Genomic DNA, 12,947 nt, shown 5'->3' on the forward strand with positions numbered 1-12,947 from the left:
TTGGTAGTGGTATTCTGCCCTCCAAAATACACTTCCAGCTCACTGCAATACCCCCTGCTGTTACATTACATAATCATATACAGCATTAGTCATAGCATTCACAGAATCCACAGTCTGAGGATGGCAGGGGTCCAACCTCAACCCCTGCCCAGGCAAAAGCACCCATGACAGTTGCCCAGGACTATGTTCAGGCAGTTTATCCAGAGCTCTGTCAGCCACATAGCACTGCACAGAAGTACTTACTGCTGCTCAGAAGGAATCTCCTGTATTTCAGCTTGTGCCCATTGCATCCTGTTCTGTCAGTAGGTGCCCCTGGAAAAAGGCTGGCTGCATTCTCTTTGCAACCTCCCTTATAACCACACACACTTGATGAGGCAAGTAGAAGCTTTCAGTCTTATTTCTTAAAGGAAGGGAAAAAGCAGAAGAACATTTACTGCCTCTAAATGACAACACAGTTTTAACTTCTGGAATTTCAGCCCTGCACTGTAGTCCACCATTCTCACCAATATGGAAAAAAAAAAAAAAAAAAAAAAACAAACTTATGGGCATTTGTTCTCACGTTTGGGGGGCTCATGAGGATGGCATCCCAAAAGTGTTAGTATCATCAATCTCATGTTCAGCAGTTTGTTACACTGTCTATAACTGCAAACTCTTCACTGATATGAAGGGATTAAAGAACTCTCTTCTTTACATTTGAACTTAGTCACAAATAGCTTTACATCAGCCACACCTGCAGGGCTTGCTCAGGGAGGTTCTCAGAATCAGATACATGTACAGCTCATCTCTGAGCTTTGCATCTGTATAATCAGTGGATGTTAAGATGTTACAATCACAAAATAAACAAGAGAGTTAGGCGAAGTAGATTATGATAACAAAAGAGAATAAATGGAAGGCTTACCCTTATTTGGGCTCACCACAAAACACCAGAAGGAGTGATCTCCAGATAAGATCCTTCCCCACTGGTAGCCAGCTCTTAACTAGGTCTATGAGGGGTGGAGCCCTTCCGGAGAAGGTCAACCCCTTCCGGCAGCACAGGTGAGTTGCCTTCACCTGTGCTCCTCTGGCTGACTCATGGCTCACCTCAGGTGATCAATCAGAGGTTCAGGCCGTGACTCAGTAGTTCCCATACAGCATCCTAACCCAGTGCCATGTAACAAATCTTATTATGTATGAATTTAGGATCCTTTTTCTTTAGTGTTGACTTCTATGATATTGTATTTTGTTCATGATATACAAGATATAAGAAATATTCTACTGGGGGACCTGTAAGTCCATTTTGGGTGGGCTGTTAGCTGAAAGACGTTTTAGAAAGAAAATGAGATCTTTGCTGGGCAAAATATATGCTAGAACCTCAAGAATATCAGGGAGGATAATTTCTAGCTCAATTTATGACAGTGCTGGAAATGTCAAGCTACAGTCATAGATAGCACAGTGTTTATGAAACAAAGGTCACACTAAAGTAATGTCTCCTATTGATTTCCATAAACACACAAACAGATACAAACAGCACAGTAAAACTATTTGATAGAGTACATTCTTAGTTACAGAACACTATTTTTCAACACTGTCACCAATATTAGCCATGCGTTTTCACTAGTGATGAACAAAATCTACATGCTGTGCTCAAAAGTCTTCATGGCTGAAACAGAATTTTAACAGTTTTTCATTCAGAATGTAATAATAGACAGTAACAAGAATTACATTGTTGGATTTAATACAGTTTGAACAACGTTAAGCTAGCTCTGAGCACAAATTGTCCTCATGTCAGCAAAATACCATGCTACTTGCAAGCAACTTTTAGTTGCTACTCATGTACTGGTAAAAAAAAAACAAAAACGGAAAATAACCCCACTCAAATGAATACCTAACCCTAAAGCCAACCCTAACTCCTGCTCCCAACCTAACCCTAAACCTGACCAATACCAAAACCCTAATAATCTTAGTCATAACTCTAATCCTAACCCTGACTCTAAAAAAATCCCACATAATCTTAATCCTAAATTTAACCCTAAATCTAATCCTAAACCTAACCCTAACCTTGATCCTAAGAAAACCCAAATAACCCTAATTCTAACCCTAACATTAATAATTTAACTGTAACTCTGCACCTAATCCTAAACTTAACCCTATCCAAAACACTAATAACTTCAAGTCTAATGCTTACTGAAACCTAACTCCTAAACCTAACCACCAAACTATCCCTAATAATGCTAATCCTAACTGAAACCCTAAACGCAGACTCATAGCCCTAATCTGACTCTTACAGGAACCCTGAAAACCCTAATCCCAACTGTAACACTAATAACGAAACTATGACTCCTAACTCTAACCCTAATTTCTAACCCAAATCCTATTTTCTTAACCCCTGACCATAACAAAAACCGTAATAAGACTAATTCTAGCCTTGACCCTAACAAAAACACTAATAGTCCTAATCCTGACTTAATCCAGCACTAAACCCTAACCTTAAACCTAACCATGACCCTACAAAAACCCTGATATGTCTAATCATAACTCTAACCCCAAACATAATGCCCTTCACTGACTCCTAAAATTAACTTCTAATCCTAAATCAAAACTCCAATATTCCTAAATCTAACTGTAATCCTGACCTAAACCAAAAACCTAATAACAGTAATCCTAACCATAATTATAACCCTATCCTTAAACCTAACTCTAATCTCTAACACTAAACATAACCTTAGCCTTAGCCATTATCCTAAACCTGAGCTCTGATCCTATAACTAATCCTAATTCCTAAAACTAACTTTAATTCTAACCAAAATCCTAACCCCTTACCCTGACCCTAACCAAAACACTGGTAAACCTAACCATAATCCTAACCATAACCATAATTATAATACTAACCAAAGTCCTAACATCCCTAACCCTAAATCTATCTATAACCCTGACTCTAACCAGAAGCCTAATAATACTAACCCTAACCATGATCCTAACACAATGACTAAACCTAATGAAAGCCCCTAACACTAACCATAACCCTAGCCATATCAGTAACCCTAACTGATACTGTAAAGTGGTCGATCAGGAAACTCTCTAGGACTCAAGCTGGAGTTCGAAAGCATGCTTTTTTTATAAGTGTCAGAGCTGGGGATGTGGGGATTGAGCTCTTCCTATCAGGAATACCTTGCACAAAAGATATTCAGTTTATAGATTAAACGCGTTACATATGCAAAAGTTTTCCTGGAGATGTGATACATATTCAATAACTGACTCCAAGCAGATCTTCCTTATTTTCTTGGTACAAGCACTTTGCAGTACTTCCTTATCTAGTGGGTATAGAGACACAGCTCTCTCTGGTATCTAAACAAACTTCAGGGTTATTAATGAACACTATCAAGCTTAACAGTATCATTACAACTTGTATCATACACATAATCCTAAACCTACCATAATCCTAACCAAAATCCTAGTAGCAATAATCCTAAATGTAACCCTAAATATATCCCTAACTGTAACCCCAACCATATCCCTAACACTAACCTGAAGAAGCTCCTACTGTTGTGGACTGGTTGTAAAGCTGGGCTGAGCATTGGAAACTGTAGAGTCAGAAGTGGCACCTAAGGTCTGGCTGTTGTTTGTTAGCAGCATGGAGAACAGTGAGAACAGTGCCAGAAACTGGCACTGTTATCTCCCTGCTGCTGCAGCAGGGCACAGCTGACTTGAAACAGTACTAGCTTGGACTCAGGTAGGGGCTTTCTTACAGTGCTTTTGTGGCAGGTACCACAACCTAACCATGCTACCATAACTTTAACAACACACCACTAAATCATGTCCCTGAGCATCATATCCAGATACTTTTAAAACACTTTCAGGTATGGTGACTCAACTACCTCCCTGGGGAACCTATTCCAGTGCTTAATGGCCCTTTCCATGAAAAAGGTTTTCCTGATATCTAAACAAAACCTCCCCAGCTACAACTTGGGTTCATTTCCCCTTCTCCTGTCAGCTATCACAAGTGAGAAGAGACCTACCTCACTCTCACTGCAATCACCTTTCAGGTATTTGAAGAGAGCAATAAGGTCTCCCCTAAGCCTCTTCTTTCTAGACAAAACAGCCCCAGCTCCTTCAGTCACTCCTCAAAGGGCATATTCTCCAAGTCCTTCACCAGCCTTATTGCCCTTCTTTGGTCCTGCTCCAGCACCTCAATTTTCTTTCTGTATTGAGGTGCCCAAAACTGAGCACAGTACTCAAGTTGGGGCCCCACCAGTGCCAAATACAGGGGCAGGATTACTTCCATAGTCCTGCTCACCACATCATTTCTTCTTGGCCACCTGGGCACACTGCTGGCTCATGTTCAGCCAACTATCCATCAGTACACTTTTGGTCCCTTTCTATCAGGAAGCTTTTCAGCCATTCCTCCCCAGGCCTGTAGGGTTGCCTGGGGTTGTTGTGACCGAAATGCAGGACCTGACAGTTGGCTCTGTTGATTCTTGCAGTTAATCTTGGCCCATTGGTCCAGTCTATCCAGGTCCCTCTGTAATGCTTTCCTCCCTTTTGGCAGATCAACACTCCCTCCCAACTTTCTTGTCTGCAAACTTACTGAGGGTGCACTCAATTCCCTCTACAAAATCATTAAATAGATATTAAATAAAGCGGCCCCAGTATTGAGCCCTGGGGACACCAGTGATGACTGGCCACCAGTTGGATTTAACTCCACTGATCAGAACTCTTTGGACCCAGCAATCCAGCCAGTGTTTCACCCAGCAGAGAGTCATGGGCAGTCAGTTTCTTCTCGATGAGGATGTTGCGGGGGACAGTGCGAAAGGCTTTACTGAAGTCCAGGTAGGCCACATTGACGGACTTACTTTATCCACTAAGCGTGTCACCTTGCTATAGAATGATATCAAGTTTGTCAAGCAGGAGTCACCATTCATGAGGCCATGCTGACAGGCCTGATCCTCTGATCAACGTTTAGTTGATCCATGATGTCTCCTTAGATTATCTGTTCCATAGTTTTCCTGGCAGCACTTAGGTAAGAGTGATAGGTCTGTCCAGGATTATGTTTCCAGCCATTTTTGAAGATGGGCATCACATCTGCCAGTCTCCAGTCCACTAGGACATCTCTGATTAGCCAGGACTGTTGAAGGATGATGGAGAGTGGCTTGGCAGCCACATCCGTCAACTCCCTCAGCATTCCAGCTTCCATCCAGCAGTCCATCTGGCCCCGTGCACTTGTAAGTGTCCATCTTTTGAAGCAGGTACAAAACCATCTTATCATGGATTATTCAGGGTCTATTCTGTTCCCCATCCCTATCTCCCAATGCAAGGGGCTGTGTGCCCAGGGAACAACTAGTTTACTATTAAAAGTTGAGGCAAAGGAGGCATTAAGTATCTCAGCCTTATTGCGATCCTTGGTCACTGTGTTCCTCTCTGTGTCCAACAAGGGATGGAGATTCTTCCTAGCCCTCCTCTTACTGTTGATGTATTTACTGAAATATTTATTGTTGTTTTTCACCTTAGTGGCCAACTTCAGTTCTAACTGGGTTTTGGCTTTTCTAATGTTCTCCCTGCAAAGCTTTACTGCATATTTGCAATCTTCTTGCCCCCTCTTCCAAAGTCCTCCCTTTTGTTCCTGAGTTCCAGCCAAAGGTCTCTGTTCAGCCAGACTGGCCTCCTTCCCTGCCAGCTTGTCTTCTGTGGCTTGGGGATGGTTAGCTCCTGCACCTTTAAAATTAGCACCCTAAAGTATTCCCAGCCTTCCTGGGCCCCCGTGCCCTCCAGAACTACCTCTCAAGGGACTCTCTCAAGCGAAAAGAGTCCAAAAGAGACCAAAGTCTGCCCTCCGGAAGTCCAAGGTGGCAGTTCTGCTGACTCCCCTCTGTGCTTCAACAAGCATTGAAAAATCTATCATTTCAATATCACTTTGCTCTAGACGGCCTCCAACCTTTACATCCCTCACAAGACCTTCTCTGTTAATAAGCAGTAGGATTTTACTTCCCCTTGCTGGCTCCCTTACCATCTGGGTCAGGTAGTTATCTCTTACAAACTCGAGGAACCTCTGGGACTGTTCTCTTTCTGATGTATTATATTTCCAACAGATGTCTGGAAAGTTGATGTACTTCTCAAGAACAAGATATGGGGACCACAAGACCTCACCCAACCATCTATAAAGTATGTTGTCTACCTCTTCATCCCAGTTGAGTGGCCTGCAGTCTTGTTGTCCTTCCCCTTGATTCTGACCGTAAGCTCTCAAACTTATCATCACTATCATTAATTTCCAGACATTTACATTCTTTCTTAACATAGATGTTCACATTACCACTTTTCTTGCCTTGCCTATCTCTTTTGAAATGTTGGTAGCCAGCAGTCACAGCACTCCAGCTGTGTGAGTCATACTACCATGTTTCCATGATGGCAACTATATTATAGTTTTCTGATCACACAATGGCCTCCAGCTTCTCTTCTTTGTTACCCATTCTGCATGCATTAGTGTAAATGCATCCGAGCAGGGCCACTTTTTAAGTGGGAGGAGCCCTTATACTCTCTTGACCATACTTAGATGTTTCTGTAGTAGCCTCATACCAACCCTTTTGGCCTTCCTGCAAAAAGATGTGTTATCCTTCTCCTTCACCAAGACACAAGAGTGTAGGATCTTACTAGCACATCCCTCTCCCACAAGCACTGGCATATTACGTACTCCTTTCCTGTGACCCTGTTTTCATCCCCACTTCCCTTCATACACTCTATCCCACTGCCATGGCTTTTCACATAAATGATCCTCAGCATTGAGGCTGTTCTCTGTGGGAATAAATGCTTTCTCATCACCTGGCCTTCAGTATAATACTTTCTGCTAATAATCTGAGAACAAAACAAAGATTGTACATGCTTATTTCTGTTTGCTTTTTTTTCAGTAGACAACTTGAAAATTTCTCATGCTTTTATCAAAAACATGACCTGAATGATAAAACCCTACTTAAATATTCTGAAAACTGTGTTTAATTTGAGTAAATTAAGTCAAACACTTTTTTTTTTTTTCATTTTGTTTCTGCTATAATCTTGTTAAATTACAGAAATCTTAAATGACACGTTAAGTTTCATTTCAGTTCCCTTGGACATTAAATGAGCTATTAGGTAGTGTAGGATTAAAGCAACATCAAAGCCCTGATAGATTTTCAGCATTATGCAAAGGCTCTCATTTTCCTTTTGACTTACAGTGCCATGAAGATTATAGGTTGCACTGAGTAATTATATCAGTACTCCTGCTTATGGATAAGGCTCTGTCAGCATTTCCATTATAATCCCCCTAGTTTCAAAGGGCTTTATTACTTGTCCATAAAAATTTGTTCTGGGATGGAATTTGGTACTGAACTCTCATCCCCAAGTAAAAAGAGCTATTTAAACATTTGATTACTGCTCCCTGGTTTGTAGGTAGTAGGTGTGTTTTAAAGCACTCAGGGATTGTACCTGAAAATCCTGTACCAGTTTTACAATTCAAAACCAGCTCTATTTTCTACAGTTAATGCTGACAGATTGTTACTAGACTGCTTAGTGGATTTGTTCTTTTTCTTTCCTGATGTGGAAAGGGGCAGAGGGTCACAAATATGAAGCACTCAAATTGCAGAGTAAACTTCATCAATGACTTCTGGCACCAAGGTTACTCCATTCAATCCTATGAGATGGTAGAGCTGTGAGATTATAAAAAGGAATGTGTGCAAGGTATGAGGTGAGGATAAAACAAGGCTCTGGGAAAGGCTCAGTGCTTTTAAAGAAGCTGTAGCCAAGGTCTTGCACACTGTGCTTACTAATGAGAAAGCAGTTTCAGAGAATGAAGAAATAAGGGAGTCTTTTCTTTGTGAGGAATGATCTTGGGGTGTTTGTGTTAGTAATACATATCCTAAAAGTAGGATGAGTTATAGAAATATTGACTAGATAGAGGATGTTGTATTTACTCTCTAGCAGATAGTAGATATATTGGTAGAAGAGAAAGCTAAGTTATGTAAGCAGGGTATCCTGTTACAGGACTTTATAAACTGTCCTTTAAGAGCTAGCTCTCCAAAAGGCTACCAGCAGCCTGAGACAGCAGGTTGCCAACAGAGAAGAGCCCTGCAAATGTAAAGCATCAGTCAAAGGCACAGTGAGCTAGGTATGTCATAGCTGTCCTCTCTGGAGGCTTTCAGACATCACTTGCAGCCCAAAAAGCAAACTGTATCCTGGGCTGCATCGAAAGAGACATAATTAGCAGATCAAGGGAGAAGACTGCTCTCCTCTACTCCTGTCTTGTGAGGTTCCCCACATGCAGAACTGCATTCAGCTCAACATAAGAATGTCATGGAACTATTGGAGTAAGTCCAGAGGAGCACCTCAAAGATGGGCTGGAGGATCCTCTGAAGACAGGATAAGAGCTGGGGTTGTTCAGCCTGGAGAGAAGACGATTTCAGGGAGACTTTACAGTGGCTTTCCACTACCTAAAAATGGGCCTAGGGGAAAGCTGGGAGGGACTCCATATTAGGGAAGGTGTAACAGCTTTGAATAAATAACCAGAAGATTTAGATTAGATATTAAGAATCATTTTTACCTTAGAGGATGGTGAGGCACAAGAACAAGTTGCCCAGATATGTTGTGGATGATCCCAGGAGGTGTTCAAGGCCAGGTTGGATGGAAGCCTAGGATCCTGATCTAGTGAGAGATATTCCTACCATCAGCAGAGGGCTGGAACTGGGTGGTCTTTAAGGTCCTTTCCAACACAACACATTCTATAATTCTGTGAAATACTTACAAAGGTATGTATGTACATGGCTGCAGCTTTCAGCCTAGAGTTATCTAAGTACAGAATGGCCCTCAAAACAGCATGATGTATGGTTTGAATTTAACTGAAATGCAAATTTCACCAAGAAGTGACTGCAGACCATGTGTGGAGCAAGTGCACGTGACTGACCTAATGCAAGCACAGATACGTGTTAAAGGCTTCATATGTAATGTAGAAAGGTAAGAGGATAAGTCAAAAACAGTACAATTTGTAATCGGTGTCAGTCCTTCTGCCTGAGCTCTTTCTGTTAAAATAATTATATCCTGCTTTTCCAGATTTAACAATTTTCAAGTTCTCTTAATGAATCTGGTATCTCAGCAGCACCTGATTCTTCATTTTCCACAAAATCCTGTGGGAATCGAGTTTCACAATGTATGGGAACTGCTGAATCATGGCCTGAAACTCTGATTGATCACCTGAGGTGAGCAATGAGTCAGCCACAGGAGCACAGGTGAAGGCAATTCACCTGTGCTGCTGGAAGGGGTGCAGCCTGGCTCCACCTTTCCTGGACCCATTTAAGAGCTGGCTACCAGGGGGGAAGGGTCTCTTTTGGAGGTCTGCTCTGCTGGAGTTTTGTAAGTGAGCTCGAGGTATGGGTAAGCTTTCTATCTATTCTCTTTTTGTTATTATAGTCTGCTTTGCCTAACTCTCTTCTTTATTTTGTAATTATAGCATCTTAACATTCGTTAATTATAGACACAAGTAGCATAGTTCCTTTAACATCAGGTAGGTTCTGCCACTGCAATAGCAACTTCATGGGTTGAGTTCAGGATGTTTTTATTAATAAGAACTTTATATTAGGGGAAACAATCTGTTGATTTCAGCTTCATCTGAAGGGCTGGTTACTGAGCAAGTGGACCTCGTTATCCAGTGCATAGATCCATTGCCAACAATGGCAACAAACATAGGGAGCACAGCTTTCCCCTGACTTGGCTCATCCTTCCACTCACCTCTGCAATTTCTGTCCTGTTTATGTGGTGATCTCTGTGTGTCAGGTATTATTTCTGTAGTAGAGATTGATTGTGAAATTGTAGTAGAGAGCGATTGCGAAATCAAACAATGAGGTAGTACGTGCTGTAATCTGATAGGAGGACCTACCTTGTATAGGTGGTCCTATAGTGCTAAGCAATGATATATAAAGGGATGTGTTGCTCAATAAAGAGAGCATTCTTCAAGACCGCAACATATGAGTACGAGCTGCTTGATAGGTAATCATAGTTACACAGTTCGCGGGGAGCTCTCACATAGTGAGAGTGCGAGGCAGCATATTTCTCATGTTGCTTGTGTATCAAGTTATGTAAATCATGGAGACTGCTTATAGACTTTTCAAGAATACAATAAATAATTTATTTGTACTAAACACTACTTGTCGTTACTGAGGGAATTCTTGTTAATTTCTTCTCTTCTGGTTCCTGGGTCTGTTCAGCCTTGAGAAAAGGAGACTGAGAGGGGACCTGATCCAGGTCTATAAATATCTAAGGTGTGGGGGGCAGAATGGTAAGGCCGGACTCTTTTCAGTGGTGAGTGGAGACAGGACAAGGGGAAACAGCTGGAAACTGCAGCACAGGAAGTTCCGCACAAACATGCGCAAGAACTTCTTTACAGTGAGGGTGACGGAGCACTGGAACAGGCTGCCCAGGGAGGTGGTGGAGTCTCCTTCTCTGGAGATGTTCAAGACCTGCCTGGACGCCTACCTGTGCAACCTGCTGTAGGGAACCTGCTTTGGCAGGGGGGTTGGACTCGATGATCTCTGGAGGTCCCTTCCAACCCCTACAATTCTGTGATTCTGTGATTCCTTACTGCAAGAAAGGTGTCAAGGCTCTGGAGAGTGTCCAGAGAAGGGCAACTAAGCTGGTGAGAGGTCCGGAGCGTGGGCCTTATGAGGACTGGCTGGGGGAGCTGGGATTCTTCAGTCTGAAGAAGTGGGAGCTCAGGAGAGACCTTATCGCTATCTATAACTACCTGAAGGAAGGATGTAGTGAGCTGGTGTCAACTTCTTCTCTTGTGTAACTAGTGATAGGACTGGAGGAAATGAACTGAAGTTATGCTAGGGGAAATTCTGGCTGGACATTAGGAAATACTACTTTTCTGGGAGAATGGTCAGGCATTGGAATGGGCTGCCCAGGGAGGTGGTGGAGTCACTGACCCTGGAGGTGTTCAAGGAACATTTAGGTGTTGTGTTGAGGGATGTGGTTTAGCGAGAACTATTGGTGACAGGAGGATGGTTGGACTGAATGATCTTGGAGACCTTTTCCAACCTTGGTGGTTCTATGATTTTATGCTACAGTAAACACAGAATACAGTATATATAACCTTGTTATTATTGTACAGTGGATTTATTTCAGTGCTGAAAACATTAAATGCTTCACAATTGACCAGCAGATCAATCTCCTTTTTGGTGAATGCTACCAAAAGACTAAGCAGGCATGGTTACATGAAGATGTGACTGCACAAGGGGTAATGTGTGACCTTGGTTGTCATGCTATGCATGGTTTGCTGGATGCTTTTGCCCTGGGCTGCAGAAATTCTTCTGTGACAGGGCTGGATAGCTTCCCCCAGGCACAGTGGAACCATGTCTCTGATTTGATGTCACCATCTTACTATAAAGTCATCCTGCCTTTTCCTTGACCAGCACCACTTGTTCAGAGCCTGGTCAAAAATATTTCCCTCTTAATTAGAGAGCTCCAGAGAGGAGCTTCAGGAAGGACTATTGACTAAAGAATTGTATTTAAGCTGCATCAGTTTGGGCTAAACTGCTAGGAGGACTGTTAATTTACTGACAATCATTCCTCGCAGTTCTCACTCCTTATCTGTATACTAGAAAGGCCATTAATGCAGATAAAATGGGCTTTCAGTTTTGTGCTAGCATGCAGAATACTTCTCATAAATAGTATGTAAGACGGGTTCAAATTATTGAGGGTTTATTTCAAAGGATGATAAAACATTTGATTACTGTAAGAGTTCAAAAGTTTTTTCCAACAGTAAGGTACCATATATTTAAAATGAGAAAGTGGCATGCATGTTCTTGCTAGTCAGTGTCAGGATGAAGCGAAGGAAGGGTTAAATAATGAAAGCTAAGATGATAAGCAAGTATCTACCACATTTTAATTACAAATCTATTAAAAGCAGATGGACGTAACTCAATCTCTAGCTGTTATATTCAAACAGGTGAAAATATGGATAGAATAAAATCAAGACAAATGAAGTGTTTCTTCAAGTATCTGTGTTATGAATATGAAATATTGTTTAATGTGATTAACTAAATAATGCACTCCTTTGAAACTCTGTACCAGTGAAGAACTGACTGAAGAGTATCTGAGCATCCTCTGTAACCATAATGGTTTTACTAATCTCAGATGATCTTATCAGTTTTTATCTGATGACTTTTCTAGTGCTGTGGTCAGGTTTCTGCATACCTTTTTATATCATTTTTGTAGCATTATGGCTCATTTTCTGAGTCTTGCTGAAATTGTAGTTTATGGGTTTTTTACTCCTTTTAATTTATTTTACAACATTCAGAGTAAGCTGTAAATTTATTTTTTTGAGTTTTCAAATCTCTGGAGCCATTCTAATCATATACTTTACTCCAATTCCTGGTGCAAACTGTTTCTTCATGTTTAGGCTTGAATTTTAATGTTATTGCACTTCTTTATTTTGCTGATTAATTCTGGATTGTATTTATTTCTCTGGTTATGTGTTCCTTTGTTGATAGTAATTTATAGACCTCTTAAATAGATGATCACCGCAAAAGTGATCAAGGCTTTATTTAAATGTATTACTGGCACCTAGATAAAAATTACATGGCCCTGTATTTTGAATCTAGTACTGTGGAACCTGAAATAATTCATCTAAGCATTAAAGATGAAATTGCAAAACTCAGAACAGAAGTGATTTAATTTTGGAAATGTGTACTTAGAACTCCTTCTGACTTTCAGCTGGAAAAGAAACATTCTGGATAAAATGAGTTCCTTGTTATCCATTATCCATTTAGGAGATGATTTTGTTATATTTTATCTTGACATGTTCCTTACGCATCCTTGTGTGACATAACCATACAAAATGTGCAATGAAGGAAAACGGCAGAGAGTGGGGCATAACATACTTTAAAATCATTTTTTCCTGCATTTGTTTTTCTGGCTTCTGATGGATTTTCTTCATTTTGACTTACTAGCTGAGA

This window comes from Lagopus muta, chromosome Z (assembly GCF_023343835.1).
Source record: "Lagopus muta isolate bLagMut1 chromosome Z, bLagMut1 primary, whole genome shotgun sequence".
Classification (NCBI taxonomy): domain Eukaryota; kingdom Metazoa; phylum Chordata; class Aves; order Galliformes; family Phasianidae; genus Lagopus; species Lagopus muta.